The sequence below is a fragment of the Scyliorhinus torazame genome, chromosome 19, assembly GCF_047496885.1.
Source record: "Scyliorhinus torazame isolate Kashiwa2021f chromosome 19, sScyTor2.1, whole genome shotgun sequence".
NCBI classification, from domain to species: Eukaryota; Metazoa; Chordata; class Chondrichthyes; order Carcharhiniformes; family Scyliorhinidae; genus Scyliorhinus; species Scyliorhinus torazame.
In genome coordinates this window covers 94,672,081-94,685,821 of record NC_092725.1, presented here as the reverse complement: position 1 = coordinate 94,685,821, position 13,741 = coordinate 94,672,081, and the positions used below count along the sequence as shown (strand labels likewise).

Here is a 13,741-nt window from a genome sequence, read left to right as displayed (position 1 = left end):
ACACATGTCACGTCCAGTCCCGATTACCCCCAATCCAATGGCAAAGCTGAAAAGGGGGTGCACATTGTCAAACGACACCTGTGCAAGGCGGCCGATGCAGGATCCGATTTTTACCTTGCCCTGCTTGCTTACATTGCTCAGCTCCATTGTCCACCGGCCTGTTGATGTGTTGGGTGTTCTGGATCCGTGGAACACATACAGGCCACCAACACTTAAAATAGTGCAACACTATTTTATTAAGTTAGAAACGGTTGAACATACTTTCACTGTGGGTTAACACGATGTTAGATTAAACTATAGACCCATGCCTGTCCGAACCAGTTTATGCACTCAGCACATGGTGAGGTCCTGTGCTGTAAGCTGTAAGCTCTGTCCTTGTAGGAGGCTGCTTCCCTAATGAGCAGGAACTCTTATGCCCCCTTCATAGTGAGTGTGCTCTAACTGGTGATTGGCTGCTGTGTTGTGTGTGTTGATTGGTCTTGCTGTGTGCCCATCAGTGTGTGTGTATCTCACCATGATATACTGGTGTATATCATGACACCTGTCACCGGCTCAATTGTTGACGAATAGCATGCTGAGGACGACGGTGCCGGCCATTCATGTCCCGGACTTGGACAACCTTTCCGTCCTTCGTCAAATGCAGTTGTCTCGGGCCCAACACAAATCGGCGTACGACGCCCGCGCCACGGATCTCCCTGCGCTGGCTCCTGATGACGAGGTTCGTGTCCAACTTCCCGATGGTGGTTGGTCCGCCACCGCTGTGGTGCTCAGCCAAGTGGCCCCCAGGTCATTTTTGGTTCGTCTACAAGACGGCTTCACCGAAATAGGCGGGCACTACGACTCCTTCCTCGCTCGCCACCAGATCATCATGTCCTGCCTCACCGTCACGACGAACCCGTCACGGACTTTGCAGATCTCCCTTTCGCTCTGCCACCCTCTGAGTCTGACACAGTCCCGCCCATTCCAGAACAGGTGGCCCCTGACCCAACCTTGAGGCGGTCAACCAGAATTCGTCGCCCACCTCAGAGACTGAATTTATGAACTGCCTGAATTCATGGACTCTTTGAACTCATGAACTGATTGTTTCGTTACTCTGTTTAATTAACTCACTGGTTTGTACATACTGTTGTTCCAGTTATATTTTGTGTTACATACTGTCCATCTGCAGTAGACACCTTCCAATATAAATATCTTAGAGTTTCTGTACATAGTCCTGTAAATATGCTCGCATGTGCCACACAGAGTTAGGAACATTCGCATACTACATTATTTATTGCCACGAACACACATTTTTTTTAGAAAAGGGAGGATGTCATAATATACACATCAGTATATGATGGTGCAGAGACACACACTGACTGACACACTGCAAGACCAATTAACACACACAACACGGCAACCAATCACCAGTTAGGGCACGGTCACTATAAAGACAGAGGGCACTAGTTTTCCCGCTCGTTTGGGATGCAGCCTCTGAGAGAGACAGAGCCTGCAGTCAGTAGCACAAACATCCACCATGTGCCAGCAGTATAGGCTGGTCAGGTTAGGCATAGGTCTTCAGTCAATCTAACAAAGTGTCGACCCACAGTGCAAGTATGTTTAACAGCTCTTAGTTAAATAAAATAGAGTTGTACTATTACAAGTGTTCATAGCCTGTCTATGTTACTGCTAAGGTAAACGCAGTCTCCACAGATCCAGAGTACCCAACACATCAAAGGCGATCGACCGTTCCCTTCCATTCTCCATCTGGTGGGACAGGACAGCCCCGATACCATAGAGGGAAGCATCATATGTGATGAGCAAGGATTTAGAGGGATCGAAATGGGGCAGTGACCCGGAAGACGACAACTGCTTCTACGCCCGCCGGAAAACCTTTTCCTGTAGCTGGTCCCAGGTCCATACGTGATTTTTTTTTTTCGAAGAAGGTGAAGGGGCCCAATGCAAGGTTTGAGAGAAACTTTCTGTAATTTTATTTTTCAATATTTTAATTCCGATTTTTCATTTTATATAATCTAAAATAACAAAACAGAACAAAACAACGGAGCGAACATAATACCCCCCAAAACATCACCTACCTCCTCCCAGAACCTAATCACTCCCCCTTTCCTTTTCCCCCCTCCCCCTTGACAACAAACATTGACCAACTCCTCAAAATAAACAATGAACGGCTGCCATCTTTGGTAAAACCCCTCAATTACTCCCCTCACGGGGTACTTGACTTTCTCGAGGTACAGAAACTCCCATCAGTTCTCCCTGCCACACTGAGACACTGGGTGGAGAAGCAGACTTCCACCCCAGCAGTACTCGCCTCCAATCAGCAAGGCGAAGGCCAGGACATCGTCCCCAACCCTGTCTGCAGCTCCGCCGAGTCTGACACCCCATATATGGCCACTAAGAGACACGGCTCCAGCTCAATTTTCAGAATCGCTGACGTGGTGCTAAAGAAAAAGACCCAGAAACCCACAAGCTTGGGGCAAGACCAGAATACGTGCATATGGTTGGCTGGACCCCTTGAGCAGTGCCCAGATGGTTTCAAAGTGCTCAATGCCGTCGCTAATGCCCTCAGACCAGACCCTCTACATGACTTCAATTCCATCTGCTCCCACGTGACTCGCATCACAACACCAACCCAACACCTTCTCCGCATTAGCTGCAATGCCAAGGTTGGGCAACGCCAAGCCCCCTGACCGCCTATCCCTTTAAAAGGCTGCCCTACAAATCCTTGCTGTCTTTCCCACCCACATAAAGGACATAATCAACTTTTAAACTCTCCAAAATAAGATTGAGGGAGAAAGACCGGAAAACACTAGAACAAAAACAAAAATCTTAGCAAAATGTTCATCTTGATTGGCTGAACCCTACCTGCCAAAGACAGGGGGAAATTGTCCACCTTTGCAGATCGGCCTTGATCCTACCTAAAAGCTTGTATAGTGCAGTTTATGGAGACAGGCCCAATCCCATGCTCCTTGAACCCCTAAATACTTAAAGCTAGAACCAGTCATACGAAAAGGTAGATTAACTCCCCTCCACTGGGGATTAACTGTAGGCACTCACTTTTTCCCAAGTTTAACTTGTACCTTGAAAAGAGCAAAGCGTCTCAGCAGCTCCATTATATCGATCATGTGGGGACCAGGTATGTCAACAAAGTAAGAGATTATCAGCATACAGGACACCCTTCGCTACACGTCTTATCTGAAGCCCTCAAGGCAATGGCCAATGCTCTATTGCCAATGCAAAGAAGAGAGGACATAGGGCACCCCTGCCCTGTTTCCCTATTTAATTGGAAGTGTTGTGTTTGGTCCTTTGTACTTCACAAAGGGGAACAATGCTTATCAAAGTGCTTCACCACTTCATCAAGTTTCTTGTGATCCTCCTCCTTATCAAACACAAACGAGTTGTACAGTTTGAGCACTTGTGGACCTTCCACTGTTAGCAGCAATGCAATTTGCCTTTCATCAGGCTGGGCCTGTAGGCCAACGGCCGAAACTTAAAATTGGAAGTGCTGTTTGAACAGCTGCCAGTTCTCACCTATGTTACCGGACATCTGAAGCTGGTGGGGGACCCTCAGTCCATTCATCTCGAGCTTCGTCATTCTCTCATGTGTTGGGCCGCCTCAGGCTGCAGTTCATCAGACCGGTCTTCAAGCCGAATGCCTGATATTATCACTGCCGTTGCTATCTTTAAATCTTCAGCACTTGTGGTACCATGTTGTCTTTGGTCCTTTGTACTTCACGAAGGGGTCCACCAAACACTTTGACTTGTCCAAACCAGAATCTTTTATTGAGTCTCGTGTGGTAAGATAGCAATCTGATAGAGAGCACTTTAACATGGGGCGGGATTCACTGAAATGGAAGCAGAGTGGCCGCGCCGTCGTGAACGCCGTCGCGTTTCCCGATGGCGTGAAACGGGCACGGGCACTACCGATTCTGGTCCCCACAGGGGGACAGCACGGTGCTGGAGCGGTTCATGCCGCTCCAGCCTCCCTTCCCGGCGCCAACTGGGCGCCACGCCAACCCGCGCATGCGCAGTGACGGTGCGGGACTTCCTCAACGCGCCGGCCTCGACACAACATGGCGAGGGGGTTCAGGGGTCGGTCGCGTAACAAAATAGGGCCGGGGCTGGAGAGGTCGGCCCACCAATCGGTGGGTCCCAATTGCGGGCCAGACCCCATCGGAGGCCCCCCCCCCCCCGGTGAAGGAGCCCCCCCCCCCCCCGGTGAAGGAGCCCCCCCCCCCCACAGGCCGCACCCCGACCCTGTGCGCAGAGTTCCCGTCGGCTGCGGGCAGGTGTGGACGATGCAGGCGGTACTCTGCCGTTTCCGCGCGGCCGCTCGGTCCATCAAGGCCGAAGAATCGGCGGCCCGGCACTCCTCGGAGAATCGCGGGACGGCGTCGGGACGGCGTGGCACTGTTGCGGTGTTTCTCCAGCCCGGCGTGGGGCTCGGAGAATCCCGCCCATGGAGTCTGCTAACTACTCCTCTAGAACTTGCACCTAGCACTGACCATTCACTGGTATGTCTTATTACCCTCTCAATCTTCTTCTCAAGATGGCCGTATGTGTCTCCCCTTATATGGGAGTGACAGATCATATGACCTTGGTCTAGAGACCGCATGGTGTGACTGTACCACCACCTGCTGGTTGGAAGTCGCATACCATCCATCTATGAAATAGCCCATAGGCATAGTCCACAGGAAATAACCCAAGTTCATGGTATTGGTACAAGAACTAGCTATTGGGACCTTGTACAACGGTCGTATCCACGACACAAACTTGGGACCCAACCCAAACTTCTCCAAGACCACAGCAGATACCTTCATTCTACCCTATTGTATGCCTTCTCGGCATCTCATGCGACGATTACCTCTGGAACAGGTCCCTCTGACGGGAAAAGCACCACATTTAGCAATCGCAGCATGTTAGACGACTACCGCCGGCCTTTGACAAAGCCCGCCTGATCTTTCCCAATAACTTGAGGAAGACATGGTTCCAGTCAGTGCTAACACCTTGGCCAATATCTTGCCGTCCACGTTAAGTAGAGAAATAGGACGGTACGATCCACATTCCATGGGGTCCTTATCCTTTTTTAATAGAAGTGAAATTGATGCTTGCATCAACGTCTCAGGCAGGGAACCCCCTGTTATGAAGTCCTTGAACATCGCCACTAATAATGGTACCAGCTGTCCAGCAAACATCTTGTAAAATTCTACCGGGAACCCGTCTGGCCTCGGTGCCTTACCTGTCTACATCCGCCCAATTGCTGCCAAGGTCTCCTCTGTGCCCAACAGCCCCTCAAACTCTTCACACTCTTCCTCTCCCACCTCCAGGATTCTGAGGTGGGGAGGAAGATTCTGCTTCTATGTCTTCTGGTCTTCTGGTCTCAGGAAACTCTGAGCCTTCCAAAAACACCAGCATATCCAGAGGGTCTGACCTGTGAAGGTTGTTATGGAACATTTCAAATGCTCCATTAACTTTGTCAAGAGCGGATACCAGCCTGCTCCCAGAGTCTGACCTGGATAATCTCTCAGGAGGCTGCCTGCCGCCTCAACTGGCAAGCCAGGAGATGACTGGCCATCTCCCCATACTCACACGTAACACACCTTGAGCTGATGCACTGCCTTATCCATAGATAACAGGTCAAACTGCATCTGCTTCCTGCTAGCCAGGTGTTCTAGGGTCAGATCTTTCGAGTGCCTGCGGTCTGCCTCAACGATGTCCTTGGCCCCTTACCTCCCTAATCATGTGCGCTTTATGCAAAATTATCTCCCCTCTAATCACTGCTTTCAGGCCCTCCCACAGAATAGAGGGCGAGACCGACCCATTCCTTTTAAACCCCACATACTTGTCTATAGCTCTCGATATCCATCCACAGAACCCCAAATCTGCCAATAACCCCACATCCAGCCTCTATGCTGGACGCTGAACCAAATCTACTTTTAATACCAAATCTACTAGATGTGGAGCATTGTCTGAGATGACTATCGCTGAGTATTCAGCTTTCCTCACCCCAGGTAGCAGAGGCTTTCCTATCATAAAAAATATATATCCTCGAGTATACTTTACATACTGGGGAGAAAAAAAGAAAATTCCTTACCCCAGAGTGCACAAACAGCCATGGATCTGTTGCTCCAGGGCCCTACTATTGAAGCCCGAGTGAAACACCTGGCTCACCCAGCCCTTTTGGAGCCTAGACTGATCCCTCACCTGCAGGTGGGCCACCTGCAGAAGCACCACATCATCCCTTAAATTCTTCAGATGAGAGAAAACTCTCGATGGTTTTACAAGGCCCCCCAAACTCCTCACGTTTCACGTGACTAGTCTGATTGGCGGTCTCTCACCCCCACTCCCTCTCAAGTCAGCCATTTCCAGCCCGAAGGATTATCCCCTCCTTCTTCCAAGTTCCTAGAACCGAGGCCCAAGATGGCCGCTAACCCCACCTATGATACAAAAAACCTGGTCACTGTAAGCAATCTGCTCCCCCCACCGTACCCCACCCCCCCCAACCCCAACCTGACCCAGAAACCTGCCAGCTATCTCCAAACAAACAATGCTTACCATCCCCTTCCCCCTACCAAACAAACCCTCTTCGCTCATCAAAACCCTATCCAAACATGTTCAACAGGCCACAGCCCCTCCCCCCCTTACTCCCGCTCACCAGGCAAGATCTAACTGCCAGTGAGGTAGCTACCCTCCCTTCCAGGGTGCACACCCCAAGAACAAAAAAGTGACAGGAACTTCTTCACCCCCACTACAAAGGAATAATCGAGACCAAAGCCTTTACATTTCTCAACCTTCTGTCTTGGGCCATATAGTATCCACATTACTGCCTTCATCATTATCCCCATCTTCTTTGTCCCGCCGCAATCACTCCCCCAACAAAATATACACTCCAATACAGAACAATAAACTCCAGTTAATCAAACATCTGTACAAAAATGTTAAAACATCTCCAAACAAACCCATCCCATCACCACCCATTAAAATCCTACTCAAACCCGCTCAGTTCAGTCCAAATCCTTGTTCTTTGACGAAAGCTTCCGACTCCTCCTCTGTCTTGAAGAAATAAGTTATATGTGACTCTCAATCTCGCCGGGTACACCACACACTGCTCTTGTACAATGCTGACTTAGCCTTATTAAAGGCCGCACGACTCCTTGCAAGCTCTGCCCCGACATTCTAATAAATTTGAATGCTGTTGCCTTTCCACCTCGCATCCTGTTTTTTTCTTTGGCCCATTTCAGAACTTGCTCCTTCGTCCGGTAACTGTGGAAACATACTGTCACCGTCCTTGGCGGCTCATTCACCTGTGGCCTCAGCCAGATTGCTCGGTGGGCCCTATTCAGCTCAGGAGGGGACAACTGTTCATTCCTCCCCTAACAACATTGAAACCATTTGGGCAAAGTACTCAGCAGGCCTTGGGCCCTCCACCCATTCAGGCAACCCCACGACCCTGAGATTCTGTCTCCTCGACCTGTTCTCCAAGTCCCCGATGTACACCCTCAGGCCTTTATTCCTCTCCTCCACCTCCAGCATCTCAGCTTCCAGCAAGACTATTTGGTCACTATGTCGCAACAACATCTCCTCCACCCCCTTCACCATCTCTCCATGCTCCTACACCATCTCCAAAGTCCTTTACAATCTTATTGGGCCCAGCACGTCCTCAATAGACTTCCTGAGGGTCTCCATCAAGTCCTTTCCTTGCCTCTCAAAGTGCTTGCTGAATTGTCTCTCAATATCGATTACCATTTCCTCCATCAGCGGGTCTGCAGTGATAGGTACAGCCCCACCCGACGATGTCGCCTCTCAATGAGCTTTGCTCCCAATGAGCTTTGCACCATCTCCGCCTCCGCTGAAGGGCTACCACTCGTATCCCTCTTTTCAACATTCTTTTTCACGGCTTTTGACATCTTCTCAGATGATACAGTTAGATGGGCAGTGTTTGCCGATTAAGACAAGTGGTAGTTGTAGGGGATTCTTTAATTAGCGGAACTGAGAGCATCCTTTGCAAGCAGCACCGAGAGTCCCATACGGTAAATTGCCTGTGAGGGACATCTCTGACCGGCCTGAAAGGATATTGGAGTGGGAGAGTGGGGATCCAGTTGTTGTGATCTATATTGGGAAAAACAACATAGGAAAGACAAGGAAAGAGGACATGTTTGGGGATTATCAGAAACTAGGAACAAAATTAAAAATCAGGTCCTCAATGGTTATAATCTCTGGATTATTACCCGAGCAACATGCAAATTGGCATATGGATGAGAAAATTAGGGAAGTAAACACGTGGCTAAAGGAGAGGTGTGGGAAAGAGGGGTTCCATTTCAAGGGCATTGGCATCAGTATTGAAGCAGGAGGGATCTGTACCATTGGAACGGTCTCCACCTGAACTGATCTGAGACCAATGTTCTAGCGGAAAGGATAAATAGGGTGGTCACCAGGACTTTAAATCAGAAAATGGGGGAAAGGGTAAAACTACAAGAAGTAGTAATAGTTAATGGGAACCATAGCAGCAGGTCAGCATGTGAGGAGAATGTAGAGGTTAATAGGATGAACAGGCATGGCCAATCTGACGACTATGGAGGGGAAAGGATACATAAAAAATCAAAATGTAAGATGACTGTGTGAGTGAATGTTGGGGACGAGGCTGAGTGTTCTCAGAGATTTAAAAAGGAGGTCAGAAAGCTTAGTGCACAAGAAAATCCTGCAAGGGAAAGACAAATCAGTCGGACATATTTAAAAACCATGTATCTGGGATGACATGGTGGTGCAGTGGTTAGCCCTGCTGCCTATGGCGTTGAGGACCCGGGTTCGATCCTGGCCCCGGGTCACTGTCTGTGTGGAGTTTGCACATTCTCCCTGTGTCTGCATGGATTTCACCCCCACAACCCAGAAAAAACATGTGCAGGTTAGGATTGCCCCTTAATTGGAAAAAGATAATTGGGTACTCTAAAAAAAATTTTTTTTAAACCTTGTACCTAAATGCACACAGTATTCGGAATAAGGTCAATGAGTTCATGGCACAAATAAAGATAAATGGATATGATTTGGTGGGGATTACTGAAACATGATGGCAGGAAGACCGGGACTGGGAGTTGAATGTCCAAGGGTACTCAGTATTCAGAAAGGATAGACAGGATGGAACAGGAGGTGAAGTTGCTTTATTGGTTAAAGATGACATCAAGTCTATATTAAGAAATTATATTGGCACTAAGGGCAAAATGTTGAATTAATCTAGCTGGAAATAAAAAACAAGGGGAAAAACTGCATGGTAGGAGTAATTTACAAGCCCCTGAGCAATACTCCCAAAGTGGGGCATAGTATAAACCAAGAAATAAAGAAGTCTTGTGAGAAGGGCACAATGGTAATCATATGTGATTTTAACATGCATATTGACTGGATTAATCAAATTAGCAAGGGAAGCCTCGAGGGAGATTTCATAAAGTGTATGATGGATTGTTTCTTGGAGCAAATGTTATGGAGCCAACCAGGGAGCAGGCTATTTTAGATTTAGTATTATGTAATGAAGAAGGATTGCTAAATAATCTTGTCATTAAGGATCCTCTTGGAAGGAGTGATCACAGCACACTAACATTTTAAATTCAGATTGAACGAGAGAAGATAGGGTGCCATACTAGAGTTTTAGTGTTGGGCAGAGATAATTATACAAGCCTGAGGAAAGAGTTGACCCAAGTAGACTGGGCACAAATAATTGAGGGTAGGACAGTTGAAGAGCAATGGTGGATGTTCAGGGAGATATTAAATACCTCTCAATTAAAGTACACTCCTGAGAGGAAGAGGAATTGTAAAAGGAGAAAAGCGCTCCATGGCTCAACAAGGAAGTCAAAGAAGACATAAAGGCAAAAGCTAAGGCATATAATACTGCACAAGCTAGTAGAAAGCTGGAGGACTGGGAGAACTTTAAGGCTCAGCAAAAGGCTACTAAAAATAATATCAAAAGAGCAAAGATGAACTACAAGAGGAAACTATCAGAAAATATAAACACTGATATCAAAAGCTTCTATAAGTATGTAAAGAGAAAAAGAATAGCTAAAGTAAATGTTGGCCCTTTAGAGGACCATACTGGTGAGTTAATAATGGGGAACACAGAGAGGGGAGGCACTGAACCAATATTTTGCCTCTGTTTTCACGGTAAAGGATAATTTAAAAATTCTAAAAACTGCAGTTAAAGCAGAGGCACTTGGTGCAATAAACATAACTCGGGAGACAGTATTGAATAAACAAATGGGATTAAAGGCAGATAAGTCTCTGGGACATGATGGCCTGCATCCTAGATTATTAAGGGAGGTGGCAGCAGAGATAGTAGATGCTGGTTATGATAGTGGATATTGGTTATGATACTTCAGAATTCCCTGGATTTTGGAAGAGCCCTGGTGGATTGGAAACATGCTAATGTGACGCCCCTATTCGAAAAGGGAGAGAGGCTAAATGTAGGAAACTATAGACCTGTTAGCTTGACCTCTGTGGTGGGGAGGTTGCTGGAATAAATCATTAAGGAGAAAATGACTCAACATTTGGAAAGACAGAGCTCGATCCACCATTGTCAACATGGTTTTATGAGGGGAAAGTCATACTTGACAAACTTGCTTGGGTTCTTCGGGGATGTAACAAGCAAGGTGGTTAATGGGGAACCTATGGATGTGGTATATCTAGACTTCCAGAAGGCGTTTGACAAGGTGCCGCATAAAAGACTAATCCAGAAGGTGAGATCACAGTGGATTGGGGGGTAAAGCACTAGATTAGATTGAGGATTGGCTGACTGACAGAAAGCAGAGGGTCGGGATAAATGGCGAACTGTAACCAGCGGGGTGCCGCAGGGGTCAGTCCTCGGACCTCGACTGTTTACAATCTATATAAATGATCTGCAAGCAGGGACAGAGTGTAACAAAGCAAAATTTACGTAAGATACTAAAATAGATGGGAAAGCAGGCAGTGAAGAGGAGATACAGATTTTACAGACAGATATAGATAGGCTGGGAAATTGGGCCAACATTTGGCAGATGGGGTTTAATGTGGATAAGTGTGAGGTTATCTATTTTGGTCCAAAAAGTAGAAAGGCAAATTATTATCTAAATGGAAAATAGATTCAAAATGCATCTGGGCAGAGGGATCTGGGTGTCTTTGTTCATGAGTCACAGAACGTTGTATGCAGGTACAGCATGTAATTAAAAAGTTAAATGGAATGTTAGCGTTTGTTGCAAAAGGACTGGAGTATAAAAGTAGACAAATGTTGGTGCAAAGGTATAGGGTGTTAGTGAGACCACATCTGGAGTACTGTGTCCAGTTCCTTAATTCAGGAACGATGTGGTAGCATTGGAAACAGTTCAGAGGAGGTTCACCAGATTGATTCCGGGGATGAAATGGTTGACATGTGAGGAGAGATTAAACAGTTTGGGCTTTTACTCGCTGGAGTTTAGGAGGATGGGATCTGATTGAGATGTATAAAATACTAAAAGGGATTGATAAAGTAATTGTAGACCAAATGTTCTCCCTTGTAGGGCAATCTAGAACGATAGATCACAAATATCAGGATATACGTTGAGAAGTGGTAGATTTAGAATTGAGGTGAGGAGGAACTACTTCTCACAGAGGGTGGTGAATTTGTGGAACTCACTGTCCCATAGTGCGGTGGAGGCCGTATCATTAATTGGTTTCAAAAAGCAGATAGATATATTTCTGATGAATAAGGGTTAAAGGGATATGGGGAACAGGTAGGGAGGTGAATTTGAGACCGGGAAGAGATCAGCCATGATCTGCTTGAATAACGAAGCAGGCTCGAGGGCTGAATTGTCTACTTCTGCTCCTAATTCCTGTGTTTCTATATTTCCCCTGGGAACCGGGTTAAAAGGACCGAAAAACAAGGACTCTGGTGGCAGGTAGCTTATTAGTGGCCTTCTCCTACATGCCACCACCAGAAGTCCCAACTTCCCATAATAGTTAACAAGGTCAAGGAAAGAGAGAATTTCTGAGGTGTCCGTTGGGCCAGAGGCCTGCTGGATGGCATGCACCTTCTCCGCGATGGGGTGCAAGTTGTGGTCCACCCAATAGTCACGGTAGGCTATCTCCTTTGCATGAAATACGCAATTTGCTCGCCGCAGGCGGACACCAGCCTCAGAGAATCGCTTTCCGCTTTAGTACAGCCTTCAGGTTGTCCAAGTGTTCTTGCTCAGAGACTCCCGTGACCAGCACAACATCTAAATAAACAGTTACATGTGACAGCCCTCGCAGGATGTCCATTACGCGCTGAAAAATAGCACAGGCGGAGGACACTCCAAAAGGCAGCCGCAGATACTCGTACAGGCCCCGGTGTATATTGATGGTAACATATTTACAGGAGGCAGGATTGCCTCCTAGGCAAATAGACGTGGCTATACATTGTTTAGAGGTTCCCCGCCCCCTTAACGGAGGAGCTCGTATTCTGCAAAGGCCAGGGGGAAGTTAATTGTTCCCACCCTGTAGGCTACTTGTGGGTTATAACAGAAGTGTACTATTATAGTTCAAAAAGTTCCAACCTGCTGTCCAGTACCACTCTGCTTGATTCTAATTCATAATGGGCTATTAAGCAGAACCGTCCCAAAATCTTAACTATTATTTTGAACAGAATTGAACTTTCCCAGTGACCTGACCAACATTTCTGCCTCAAAATACCATCATAAAACAATGTAATGGCTCACATTCATCCAGTTGTCATTTGGAGGGCTGTGTTGGTGTTAACCTGCATAACATTCTGGTATTTTTAATTCATTGCATGTGAAATACTTCATGATGTTTCCGAGTGATGAGATTTAATTTCATTGGGTAAAATGATGGTAAAAGTTGCCACCCTGACATTTGCCAGTAGTGGAGCACACATTGCAAATTCACACACTCCCAGTCCATAGTTTCCTGATCCACTGTTATGTGCCAAGTCCATATCAAAAGAACACAGTCAGAAATGCAACCAATTGGGTCTTGCACTCTAGTACAATGCTGAGGGATTCCTGTACTGTCAGAGCTACCTTCCTTGATCCCCCTCCCCCCCCCCCCCCCCCCCCCCCCCCCCACTCCCCCCGCTCCACCCAGAGTGTTTTCAGGTAGCGGAGGCGGTTTGCCATTGGCTGCTGACAGGATCTTCCGGTCCGACCGATGTTCAGGGAATTTTGCGTGGCTCACCCATCTCACTGCGGGGGAACTCGCCGCAGAGGGTCACCTTTGGCGGGGTTGCATGATCCCGCCGATGGGAATGGCCAGAAAAGTCCACCCATGGGTGGACTCCTACGGCCCCATCGCGGCAGCAGCGGGACCATAACATGCAGCGAGCCATTCAAAAGTCCATTGACCTGGGCAGGACCGGAAAACCCCACCAACGTCCGGTGGGAGGAATCGTACAATCCCGTCCACTGTCTTAAGGATGAGACATTAGAACCAGACCCCATCTGTCCTTTCAGGTGGATGTTAAAGATCCCTTGGCACGTTTTGAAGATGAGCAGTGGAATTCTCCCTGGTGTCCTGGCCAATGTTTGTCCAACATCACTAAAACAAATAATCTGGTCATTATCAAAATGCTAACTGTGGGCGGTTGCTGTGTGCATTTTGACTGCTGGGTTTCCTACATTACAACAACTTCCAAAGTATGTTCCTGGTGGTTAAGGTCTTGGGTCATCCTGAGGTCAATTCCTGCATCAGATTAATGTCAATCTTTCTTCCTGCTTAAATTCATGTGCTAGAATACACTGAAACATTGATAACA

General features: G+C 47.4%; 1 protein-coding gene across 1 annotated transcript in view; it reads right to left on the bottom strand.

The window, feature by feature from the left end:
- Positions 1 to 13,741, bottom strand: part of slc17a8 (solute carrier family 17 member 8) — a 124,540-nt gene that overhangs the window by 98,341 nt on the left and 12,458 nt on the right. The window lies entirely within an intron of this gene.